Raw genomic sequence first — 12,018 nt, forward strand, 5'->3', positions numbered from 1 at the left:
CCTGGATTTAGCAGTGACCCTAGTTACAATGACCCAAGCTTAAAAGAAAATTTAGGTTCCTGAGGAGTGGTTGAGACTCTGTAAATGATGCACCACAGCTCTTGTGGGAAAAAAACTAGCACCTGCATTTGCATGAGTACCTCTACAAGCTGATTAAAGGAAATGTGTAAGCATCTAGCCTATTATGAAACGTGCTTTATAAGCTTTTAAAAGTGAAAGCCTTCTTTTCTCTAGCAAGTTTAGCTGCTAGCACACCATAAACCCCACATAAGATATGCAAAGTCATGATTCTGCCATTCTTGTAAAGACAGAGTCTGTTTTAAGTTATGAAATGTGCATGGTCCTCTGCAATTTAAATGTCCTTTAGGTGGCTATTGCACTGATGACTTTCGGTGTCCTTGCTAACAGTCATTTGAATTTTTCCACCTGGTCTTTCCAACCAGCATCTGTGAGAAAAAAAGAAATTAAAACCATTTTGGTGATACCGAGTTTGAACAACACCTTATTTGCAAGCAGGTTTTTCTTTTCTGTTTTCTTTTCCTTTTTCACCTTTCATATTTTTGAATGTCTTATATTTATGAATGGCAGCATTCGCATTTACGAAGCATTATTTCTTTTAATTCTGTCTTGTCCTTTATGTATTTCCTGATGATGATCCAAATAGCAAGACTTAAATCACTGTTTGAGAGACTGTTCAGCAGTCTATTTCATCTTTCTGGTCAATAACTCTGGAATTGTGCTGGGTCTACATTTTCCACCTTAAATATTAAACCACTATCCCTACAACCCTCTCTTCCAAATTCTGTATTTTCATTTTTTCACCACTGATAGTACCGGGAATTTCATTGCTATGTTTTGCCGTACATGCCGACTGTCAGCACCTCCATTTGTTTCGCACGAGCTAATCATTCTGATGCTGTTTTGTGACAGCCTTCCTGTTCATATTCACTTTCCAAATAAACATAGAAAGGTGAAGCCTTTGAAGATGTGAGGTAACTGATTACCGGTTCTTAAGGCAAATTCAAACCCAATGTGCTGAGAGCGTTTGTGGTGTTCAGAGCCACATAATACAATTCAGTCTAGTATTACTCAGAAAAAAGTATAGAAAATAGGAAGGGAATTGGATATTCAGTTTTGAAGTAGGGAGTAACAGCTGCTGTAGTTCCCATGCTCCTTTAATACTCGTTTTTGAGCAGTGGCTGTATGTATTAAAATTATTTTGCTCATCCAGGCATTACTACATGATTTCTATTCTCAGCTTACCTGGAAATTCTGTCTTGTTAATGTTACTCAGCTAAATAAATGGGACAATTGTAAAACCTAACTTGGCCTGTAATATAGACATTGTAAAATAAGATTTTACAAGATCTTTAGACCAAAGCGATGTCTCCGTGAGGTTAAAATGCATCTCAGAAATGGCCACCCACTCTTTGAAATACAAAAATAGCAGGAGCTTAAAAACGCATTTTCTAGGACTGTTTAATGTTGAAAAATGTGTTAGTAATCCCTTTATTATAAGCCTAGTTCAAAAATCTGATAAAGGCTAACAATCGATCCTCTGAGATTTAGCGTAGATGTTACGTTCTGGATGTGAGGTTTGGCAATACTTACAGGTCATTAACCAAAAAGAGCTGAGATTTTATTAAGAGGGTCAAAGTAATTGTTTTAACTCCAAAGCAGGGTGTATAAGCCAGGTCTGTTGAGCTAATTCTGACCGTCTAGGCTGACTCCGATCCACTCTTCCAGCCAAAGTTAGACATCTCTACAAGCAGCATTCTTGCAATCTTGATGATCATGCCTGGTATTTATTGATCACATACATATTAAAACTATGCTGTATTTTTGAGGTGCCTCTTCCTCCTAAAATCTTGGAAAATGTTGTGTTACTTTGAAAACTGAAGTGTTCCAGCCCCTAAAAAGTTTAGTTTTGAGCAAGATCTTCTGTTTGTGAAAATGATAGACCTTTCAGGCCTTTCAGGACCATCATTTTTTCTTAAAATGCATATGATAGAACTCCCACCAAGAAATAAAAATATGCTTCAGCTTCTTGATTATCAGCAAGTTGCTTTGCATGGACTTGTACAACACCATTAAGTAAAATTCTTCATTATAAATTCAAAATAACAGCAGATATTTATCAGTATGACTGAGCCCAAGACTTGATCCTGTGTGTTTTTCTAGATATATGTCATTCTACAATGTGTTTAGTATGCCTGTATTAATAGAGCAGTAAGTTAGAGTACTGCATTAAAAAAAAAAGCTTTTTAGAAAGTGTAAAGAATTACCTAGGCTAGGGCTCTTAAGAGGTTAACAGGCAACTCCCTCTGAATGTAGACATATCATTTTGGGATTACTAACACTTCAAAGCAGTGCCTGAAACTGTTTTATTTTATAAATTAATATCTCTGTGAAGAATGAGGAAGAAAGCCAATAATCATTTAAAACTATTTGAATCAGACTTAACTACAAATATCTCCAACTAGAATTATCTTCACATATATAAAAATACATGTGTTCCTATATAATAATATAAATATATGCACATGCACTCACATATACAAGGCTTTTATTTCACTTTTAAACAGAGGAACACTCCACAGATGAGCAAAACTCCAAGTGATTCTTAGGTCATTGCTGTTTTTCAACAAATTAAATGTTTTAGCAAAAAAGGAACAAAAAATAGGATTGTTATTATGTTTATTTTACCTACAGAGTAAGACTGTTTAACAAAATCAAGTGAGAAAATCACCTTAAGTTAATTGTAACCTACATATAGATACAGTAAAGTTTACCTAAACACGTTACTTCTCTAAAAAAAAAAAAACACTTGGAGGGAATTACATACATGTCCACAGTTTTTCACATTGCCCACAATATTATTACATCAGTTAATCAAGCAGAAGTGCCTTTAAAAGTGGATTTTATTGCCATACTGAAGTGCAGAATTACAGATACAACGCAAAACATACATATTTTGCGAACCTCACCATCATTTGTGTGGAAGTCCCTCCACATTGTGGTCAAGCAGCCACTGCATATATGAAAATGAAGTCCTAAATAACCAGGCATAGTTCATTAAAAACTGTTCTTATTTATTATTTTCCTTTTGCTTCTCTGTGTGTTTGCTCTCTCTTCCTACAAAAAGGTTTTCAAGGCTGCTAGTGGGAATTAGGTGTTCTTTTCCCCACTGACTTGGAGTGGTGGGATTGAGCTCTCTAGTCATTTGTGTCTTTGAAAACTGAGACCATTAGCTTCTGGGGTCGTGTACCATCTTTATTTTTGTGCTGATACAGGCTCATTATGGCTAGCACTGAAAAATCGTTCTTCTCTTCTTACAATTATGGAACTTGGTAGTAAATATAAGAGTGCTGCAGCCATAGTCCAAAACTTTTTGGAGAAAGTGGGGAATGTTAATTTACTTGAACATACTTTGGACAGGATGCTTAGATACCAAAGTCTTTCCCAAAGAATAATCTGCATAGACTTAGAAACCTCCAAGGCAAAAATGTAAAAATACCTGCAATGGACATGCACAGCAGAAGTAAAAATAGGGTATCACCTAGTGCCTCAAACTGTCCCCACACGTGTCCTTCTGATGTCACTTAAATATCAGTGTTTTGGGTTTTGCACAGAAGTTTTTACAGGAGCTGTTCCTGGTGGAAATCGGCTTGTGCCATCTCCATCAGTGAATGCCTCCAGAACTGTCACTGCTAAAAGACTTACAATCCCCGAGGTAATTCGGGTGCTACGCGATAGCTGGCACATAAGTTGTGAATTTGATTTCTTCCCTTCATACCCACGTATCGCATGTAGAGGTGATCTGTTCAGAATATGCCGCTGTGTTCAATACTCAGTGTTTATCGGTGAGCCATATCTGTCACCAACCAGGCAAGCAGCCAGGGGCACATCGTAAATTCCTCTGCTGTAGGACAGACTTCGGTGATAACTCAGGGCCGGGGCTCCACAGCTTTGCTTTGAGACAGACAGGGAGGCACTGAAAGCCCTGACAGAGGGAAGTGCACCAGTCCTTTTGAAATTAACCATACACCTGTAAAAACAGCAAGAAGGTATTTATCCAATTAATCAATTGGAAGCAACTACAGTAGTTTTCTCCCCTGGTTTTTACATACACAGTTAGTTTGATTTGCTAGAAAAGAACAAAGCCAAGCAGGGAAGATTCATGCTGCACAAGATGACAGCTCGGAACCTTTGCATTCACCAAAAAGGGCCCCGATGGTTCCGGAGCTGCCACCGCCTCTGTCGCGGTCCCTTTGATGCCACCAAGCTGAGGAACAACAAAGAGCTTTCCTGTGTGGCTGTGTCCCCTCTCCAAGCTGCCCTATTTCTGTGTTATCTGTAATGACAAGATGAGTAACAAAAAGAAGACAAACAATGTGGCAAATGCCTTACTAAATGAGAGCAGCTTGCACTGCTCGTAGAACAGTGTGCTGACAAACAATTACTCTTGCAATGTTAATGCGAGTTGCAGGGAGCAAGCTTGACACTGCTCTGCATCTGGAGTGTAAAGGGGCAGAAGGGGAGAGGATGAGGAGAACAAGGTAAAAGAAAAGTGAAAATAGTAGGATACACATGCAGGTAAGAACAATGAATGCTCTATGTCAGTATTCAAGAAGCCTTGTCAATAATGCTGCATTGCTCTTACTGAATGCACATTAAGTATATTTTCAGCTTGTAACTTGTAAGTGCTTTCTGGAACTTGTGATTTATTATCCAGCAATATTCATTAGGAACTAGTTTACACTATCAAATAAAGTCACAGGAAGAGCTTTTTGTGTTTCATGATCGATACAGATAGTGAAATTATACTTAATTAACTGAAGTGAAACTATGCTTTATTAAATGTGCCATGTATCTGTAGATCCTGAGGCAGGATTTTAATTTAAGTCTTACATGTTGTGCATGTACTGCAGTAGCAAGTATGCAGAAATAATCTTTTGTCAGTGGAAATTCAACCTGTTTGTAGACTGCTTGATTTCAGAGCAGTGATTGGTGCTGATACCTATACTGTTCATTTTTTCACTTGCTTAGGATTACAGATATTGAATTCAGCCTATATTAATCTCTGTCTAATAAGTTAACAAGCACAGTTCTTATCTCTAAGTTGTTGGTAGGTTTGGTTTTGTTTTGTTTTGTTTTTAATTTCCAAACAGGGCTAGCAGTAATTTCTCCTGTAGTTCTTTCGTATTACTTAATTGCTTGAAAGACCCAAACTAGGAAATGTAATATATCTGACCTACCATTTGTTGCTCCATCTTGCTGTAACACTTAAAGTATTATAACAAATTGAAGATTATTCTGGGACTAGTGATTTGGTGACAGCATTCTTCAAATGTGGCAGTAAAGTTCTCTCTTTTATTGCTGGTATCTTTGGAATCCACTCCTGGGAATCAACATGGGATTTCCTGGCTGATGCTGGAGTATCTCCTAACAACTCGCCATGCTGTAAGTCAGAGGGCAGGTACCCAGCCGCCTGTGTAGTGAAAGGCCACTCGCTGTTAGAGCCCTCTGGAAGGGAGCTGGCTGCTGCTGCACTGAGAGCAAAGCAGTTTGTTCTCAGCGCTGGCCTTGGACACCTTCATGAAAGGAGAGATCAGTTGTCCTTAGCAGTTGTTGAAACACACTGTTGGATCATGCCAGGTGCAGAAAGAGGCTCTCCCTTTTATAAGTGGAGAAAAAAATAGTACGTTTTTAGACCACATCCTTAACTGACAGAAATCTAAGATCTCTTTTATCAAAGCCAGTTCAAGATCAAATACACACTGATTTCATTCCAACTGCTTGAGGTCAGTTGGAGTTGCTCCAGTTTACACCCTCTGAGAATTTGGCACATGCATTTTAAAAGGCAATTAGGCCCTAAAGCAAGAGCAAACTGCGTTATATTTGAATTTCCTACTAAACTGTAAGTAGCAATAAGCATAATGTACAGCACAATTATGACTTGCACACTCCCCTCCCCTTTTTTAAAGAAAGGAGAGTATCTTTATATATTTTTTCTTTGATCTCTCTGAGCATCAGATTTTTTAATATATCATTTGACCCACATTTCTTTTTATATTACTGTAATAATTACAGTTTTAATTAACATGACAGATTGAAATATAAAAAGATAATTAAAACATAGAGTAACATCTAAATTCCTCATCTAACAAACTAATTCTTCAAAAACATTTTGAAAGATATACACTGATATCATACATTAATTAATTAATAATTAACACAGTAATTAATCACCCATCAATTCATACATTTCTATTGCCCAAGAATAATCATTAATAAATATAAAATTGAACTCTAATCTCAATTTTTAGTTGACTTCTGGATATGTGTCCATATTATCAGAGCTATTTCAATGTGATAAGCAAGAACATTTAGTGTTATCTATTTAATGATGTGTATGTAAACTGACGAAAGCTATAATCATAGAAATATATGTGATATATTCCGTATATATTTTTATAATTAGACTATATGTATGTATAGTGTACGTGTTGTGTACAAGTCTTTGGTTAAGTTTGACAGTAAAGAAAATCGAAGCAAAAGATTCAAGATGAGCAATTCTTCCCTAAATAATGACTACGTTTTATATATATCCAGAACAAGGTTTTTAAGAAAAAAAAATGAAATGTGCGTTTTTGTGTTATGCTTCCACATTGTATCTCCAGAAACTGCAGTTTCCTTTATTGCAAATGTGGATAGTAGTTTTGGTACTAGTGCTAGTGTGACTTGTAGGAGAAGAGGTGAATCTGGCAGATACAATACTGAGACACGATGCAGAAATGAGTCCTGTTTCTACTTATGTCAACATAAATTTTTTCACAGACATCAATGGGACTAAGATTTCACCACTTATCTTTATCGGTTACTCAGAACAATTATGGCAGTTGGAGAGGAGGGATCAGGTTTTAAGGAAAGTTTTGAATTACAAAAGAGGATTTCTTATCTGTACCCCAGGTATAAAGGAGACAATACACAATTTCATAAATGTTAAGGGAATTCTCTATGTGCAATACTAACGTTTTAGCACCAAATTCAGCAACATTAGTACCACAGAGCAGCAGAAGTGACCCAGCTGTAGGAATTTTTCACTGTCTCAGGCTTTCTATACTTCCAATTTCTATTCATAAGAACAAAGATTTTTTTCACCTATTTTTTTTCTTCTCTAGGTTTGTCTCTATAATTCCTTTCAATTTTCTGTTAGCTGCAGAATATAATGTAGCAAATAAGGAATGGAACATGTTTTCAGAGTAAACAGGTAAATGCAAAACTGAGTTGTAATATTATTGATGGTAACCTACCCGTCTTTAAACTTACTTTTACATATATGTATTTTTATATGACCAAATTCATAATGTCATTGTCTTGGTACATGCAGTCTTTGTTCTCATTCCTCAAATACAATCAACAAAGTAATGATCAGAAGTAAAATGCATAGTCAAAGGGAGATAAATGCCAGATAGTGGGGAATTATTTTTGTTGATATCCCTCAATATCTTTGCACAGTGACCGATGATTTTGAGTTGCACTCATAGTTACATTATGTATAGAATATTGAAATACATATGAGCAAATGGCATGAGGAGTGATTAAATATAATGCAGCAGTAGTGATTAAGGGTCTTTAGTCTATGATATGTAATCCAATCTTTATTAAAGGGCATGCATTGGCACCAGCCTAGGACCATAATCTGGTATTGCTACTGTAGATTACCAGCATCATAATGAGTCCAATGTATTTATTTTAAGTTTGATTGTAATGAGGTCCTACTTAACTGTGTCTGTTCAGAAGGAGAATTAAAACAGAATTCACTGGATTCTCATGTCTTAACAGTGCAGCTTAACTCTTCTTGTAATGCTTATCCCTGCCATACGTTGAGCCATACCAAGATGCAGAGTACCATCTCTTCTCCTACATTTCTACACCTTGCAGGGTTTGATCAGTCACTTCTTCAAGAAAATTCCGTTGTGCTAGTCTTGTTAGAACACAGCATGGGTGTTAATTAATATAAATGAATGCTGTTTCAAAAGGAGATGATTATCTTCCTTTCATATCTTTCCTATGATTTTGATACTACCAGATTTTGAAATACACTTTATATGTTTGTTCAGCATTTTTTGGACTAGATCTTACAAAAAGAAGAAAAGCAGCCGCTACCCATATCCTACTGTCACTATCTGCTGTAGACAGTGAGGAGTAGCTAAGTTAGGTTTGCAACAGTTTCTAGTAGGTAGGGAAAAGGTGCTTTTTTGTTAAGTGCCACAGTTCATTAGCTGTAGAGAGAAGACTTTTTAATGTTTGAAGTTCATGTTACATCCCAGCAGGTAATGAGAAGAGGCTTGGCACCAGGCAGCACTTGTTTTGATGCAGAAAACATACACACAAAAAGCAGTTTTGAGTTGGTGAAAAAACATCTTGTACTAGAAATGGAAATAGTTGACTGCGTTCAGTCACAACTGTTTATTTGCTTCTTTCTGAGGAATGAAGCTGTTCTTTTCAGACGTGAGCACCAATAGATGGAAAACAAAAAGGTTCAGATCATTTTCAGAACTTTCCGTGGGTGCCTCATTAGTTGTGTTGTCTTTAGGAATGTTCTCCTGATGTGGGGACCACCATTTCTACGAATTGTGGTACTGCAGGAGAAGTCAGAATACAAAATAAAAGGGATAAACAGATGAGGAATACTCAGAGGAAACACCAGTCCTGCCTTTTCTTAGATCTGAGAACAGGACACAAACCTGACCTGTAGCACTGCAACCATTCCAACATTGAGTGGAGATTGCCAGCTGGGCTGAACAGCATTGAAACATGTTTTGTAAGTTGCTGCCATTTGAAAGGATAGAGGCAACATGCTCTTCTGTCAGCTCATTTATTTTACATCTTTCAGAAAGAAATATGCAGTAGCATAAACACTTACACTGTGCTTAAGCCAAAAGTAGCCCAGTATCTTGTCTTCAAGAGTGTCAAGTAGCAGGTACCAAGGGAAGCATATGGTGACACATGCCCTTAAGTTTTCTAGCCTCCATTAATTTGCAAGAGAAATGAAGCAGCATAAGTAAAATCTAGTTCTAAACTATTGCAGCTTTAAAAATGTGATCCAAAGCCAGTAATACTGTGTACTATTGATTACCTTTTCATTAAAGAGATGTGATGCCTTTGAGCCTGAATTTATTTAATGTGATACTTCCAAAGTAATAAATCTCAGAAATGCTGGAAATAAGTGATTATTTTTTTAAATTGAAATTCAAAGTTCTTCAAATGGCGGAAGCCAGCCATTTGGTTATGTAAGTGCTACGAACAAGCTAGCTCGTTCCTGCTCTCAGAAATCATAACTAAATGCTGAACTGTAGAGACAGACAGGATGTCCATCCTCATCTGTTCAGGGAAAGCAATATCCATCCAGACTGAAATCAGTACCCAAAGTCCATCCAAAGTTCAGTAAAAGTACTGGGCAGCTTCCCTCAAATAGTTTAGTGTAATGGAAAACAAAATCCCTGAAACGGAGAAGAGTAAACTCCGACAGATGCTTGATAGATACCTGTAGTGTCAACAAGGGGATTCATTTTCCCCTATGCCAAGACTGAGAAAATAAACATAGTAATAGCAAGAAAAAAGCCACAAGGAAGGCATTAAAAACGTTGGGAACAAATAAGCCAGACTGAATGAGCTTTGCAGTATGTCTTAAAGATCTGGTGTGCTAACTTTCATCCAAGAATACTGAAAGAATTAGATAATGAGCCCAATGAATCATTATTACTTATTTTTTCCAAATCACACAATGCTGGGGAATTCCAAAGAACTGGGAAAGGAAGATACTGCTGTTGTGCCAGTGTTCAGAAGTGGTCTCATGGAGCATCCTGGGAGTGGATAGGTGGTTTGCCTGACTTTGATTCCATGGAAAGTCATGTAAAGGGTGTTGTGAGAAAGAATTTACTTCGGTAACTGCAGGTCAGACAACATCATTATGTACACAATAAATGTTGCCAGAAGTCTACCTTTCCTGACACTGTCAGTTTGCCTGGTAAGAGAACGGCACAAACATACATGTATTTTGTCCTTTGCGATACATTTGATTTAGTCCTCTACTGAAAGGGGATGGCCTATACATGATGAACATGATCCTCTGCTGCATAAGCAGAGAAGTATCATATAAATTATAGTAATCACTGTCTACAAAATCAGTGAGAGCTCTTTTCAAACTGAAAAATAATCAAAGCAGAACTACAAGAATGACCTGAGGTTTGAAAAACTCAGGAGTAAATGCAGCAGCTCTGAATACAAAACCGTGTGGTTTCCTCTGTCTGAAGTGTCTGTACGAGACATTTAATAGTCGAGAAGTTGTGATCTAAAAGGAAAAGAAGCAGAATACAAAACAAGGTTAGAAATCTGAAAAAAAAAGGCACACAAAAAAAAAAAGGAAGGAAGGAAGGAAAAATTACATCTCAATTTAACAATGCAGGAAACTATCGTTCAAAACATCTCAGGAACATGGTTCAGCATCCCTCGCATATACCTCTCTGTCAGCTTCATATATTCCTCCGAAAGGTGTTGGAAATGGGGCCATGCAGAAGTCGTGCTCTTCGGGTGGTACGTTGTGGGTGGCCAGATAATCCAAACGGACCTTACAATCAGAATGACAACAGTTTACTTTGGCAAATCTTCTCCCAAGGACAGGGGTTTTTTTGATACAAAACCTGACCACAAAAGGAAACAGGAAAAAAAAGTTAAATGAAAAAATTCTGGCCATCAGAGACTAGCTTAAATGCAACCCAGTGCAGTACAGTCTCATTGAAACCATGCTGAATGTCAGTGAGACATGTAGCATTTGCATGTATACGTATGTCTCTGTGCATACGTATTTCTTTCTGACTATATGAGATATGCATCACAGGTACCATAAAACCATTTTAAAAATTACAGCAGTCCATTTTCAAAAAAAATAAATAAATGCCAAATATTAAGGCTTACCACAGAAAGACACAATGATGCTCTTAAGCTGGGAGAAGTAGTACACACTGAAATAAAACTTTAAAGTTGGGCAGTGTCCCAATTGCATTGCCACAGTCCTGCATTTGGAGCAGGAAGGAGCATGCTTACCATACCAGCGTCCTTCTCTAGGAGCTCTTAAAGGATCTGATTTTCTTAGCTAGCTCTTTTAATAAAGAACAGTCCAGTTCCAAGTGGCAGTGTGAACATGTGTGTGTGGCAGTTTGCATCGCAACAACTATGAAATTCACTGCAACATGGCCATTCTTAGGAAAGGATGGTGGCCTGACAGAGCACCAGCTTGAATCTTTGGAGATATGGGTTTAATTCTCTGCTCTTTATCGAGTTTTCCGTATGACACACAAAGCAGGCACGTTTATCTGTCAGTGGAAACCTCAGTACCAGTACCTACTTCTTTTTTTTTTTTCCAGTAAAGTTTTGCAAGCTCCGCACTTTCTGATTCATGTCCAGACTCATACCCAGTCCTATCAGTAAAATAACAGCACAGAAGGTTGTTGAGGGGGTTAAGTAGTCTATAGTCTTTCCAAAACTCCGTATCATAACTAAGATCAGCATTAGAGAGGTCCCTAGCCTCTGCTAGTCTGTTATCTGCAAATGGCGTTTATTTTCAGGGAACTGATCTGGCATGCCTAGCCTAGCACACAGAGGAAGAGCCACAGGTCCTATCACCCAACAGGTGTGTGTGTGTACAGGGAAGGTCCTTTTTCACAAATCGAAGATGCCTGAAAAGTGTTTGGAGTTAGCATCTGGAATCACATTTTTTTTCTCTGTGGCCAATTTTTTTTTTTTATATGATAAGGATGTCTAAGGAGGTGTGCCCAGGACCCTTTAGTTAACTTGGGCCAAATAAGCTCCAAAGGAAGACAAATTTTAGGAACTAGTTGGTGCTCCATCTTTGGGATTGCAGTTGTAAGCACCTGGCTTTTTCCACAAACAGGATTAGCAACTCTGATGCCAATTTTGATGCTGTAGATTCCTCTCTGGCAGCTCAATACC

At 37.6% G+C, this 12,018-nt stretch overlaps 1 protein-coding gene across 3 annotated transcripts in view; it reads left to right on the plus strand.

Annotated features, from left to right (window-relative positions):
- The window catches only part of LGR5 (leucine rich repeat containing G protein-coupled receptor 5), a 101,525-nt gene that overhangs the window by 37,506 nt on the left and 52,001 nt on the right, over positions 1–12,018 (plus strand). The gene's annotated exons all lie outside the window — the stretch shown is intronic.

This window comes from Cygnus atratus, chromosome 1 (genome assembly GCF_013377495.2).
Source record: "Cygnus atratus isolate AKBS03 ecotype Queensland, Australia chromosome 1, CAtr_DNAZoo_HiC_assembly, whole genome shotgun sequence".
NCBI lineage: Eukaryota > Metazoa > Chordata > Aves > Anseriformes > Anatidae > Cygnus > Cygnus atratus.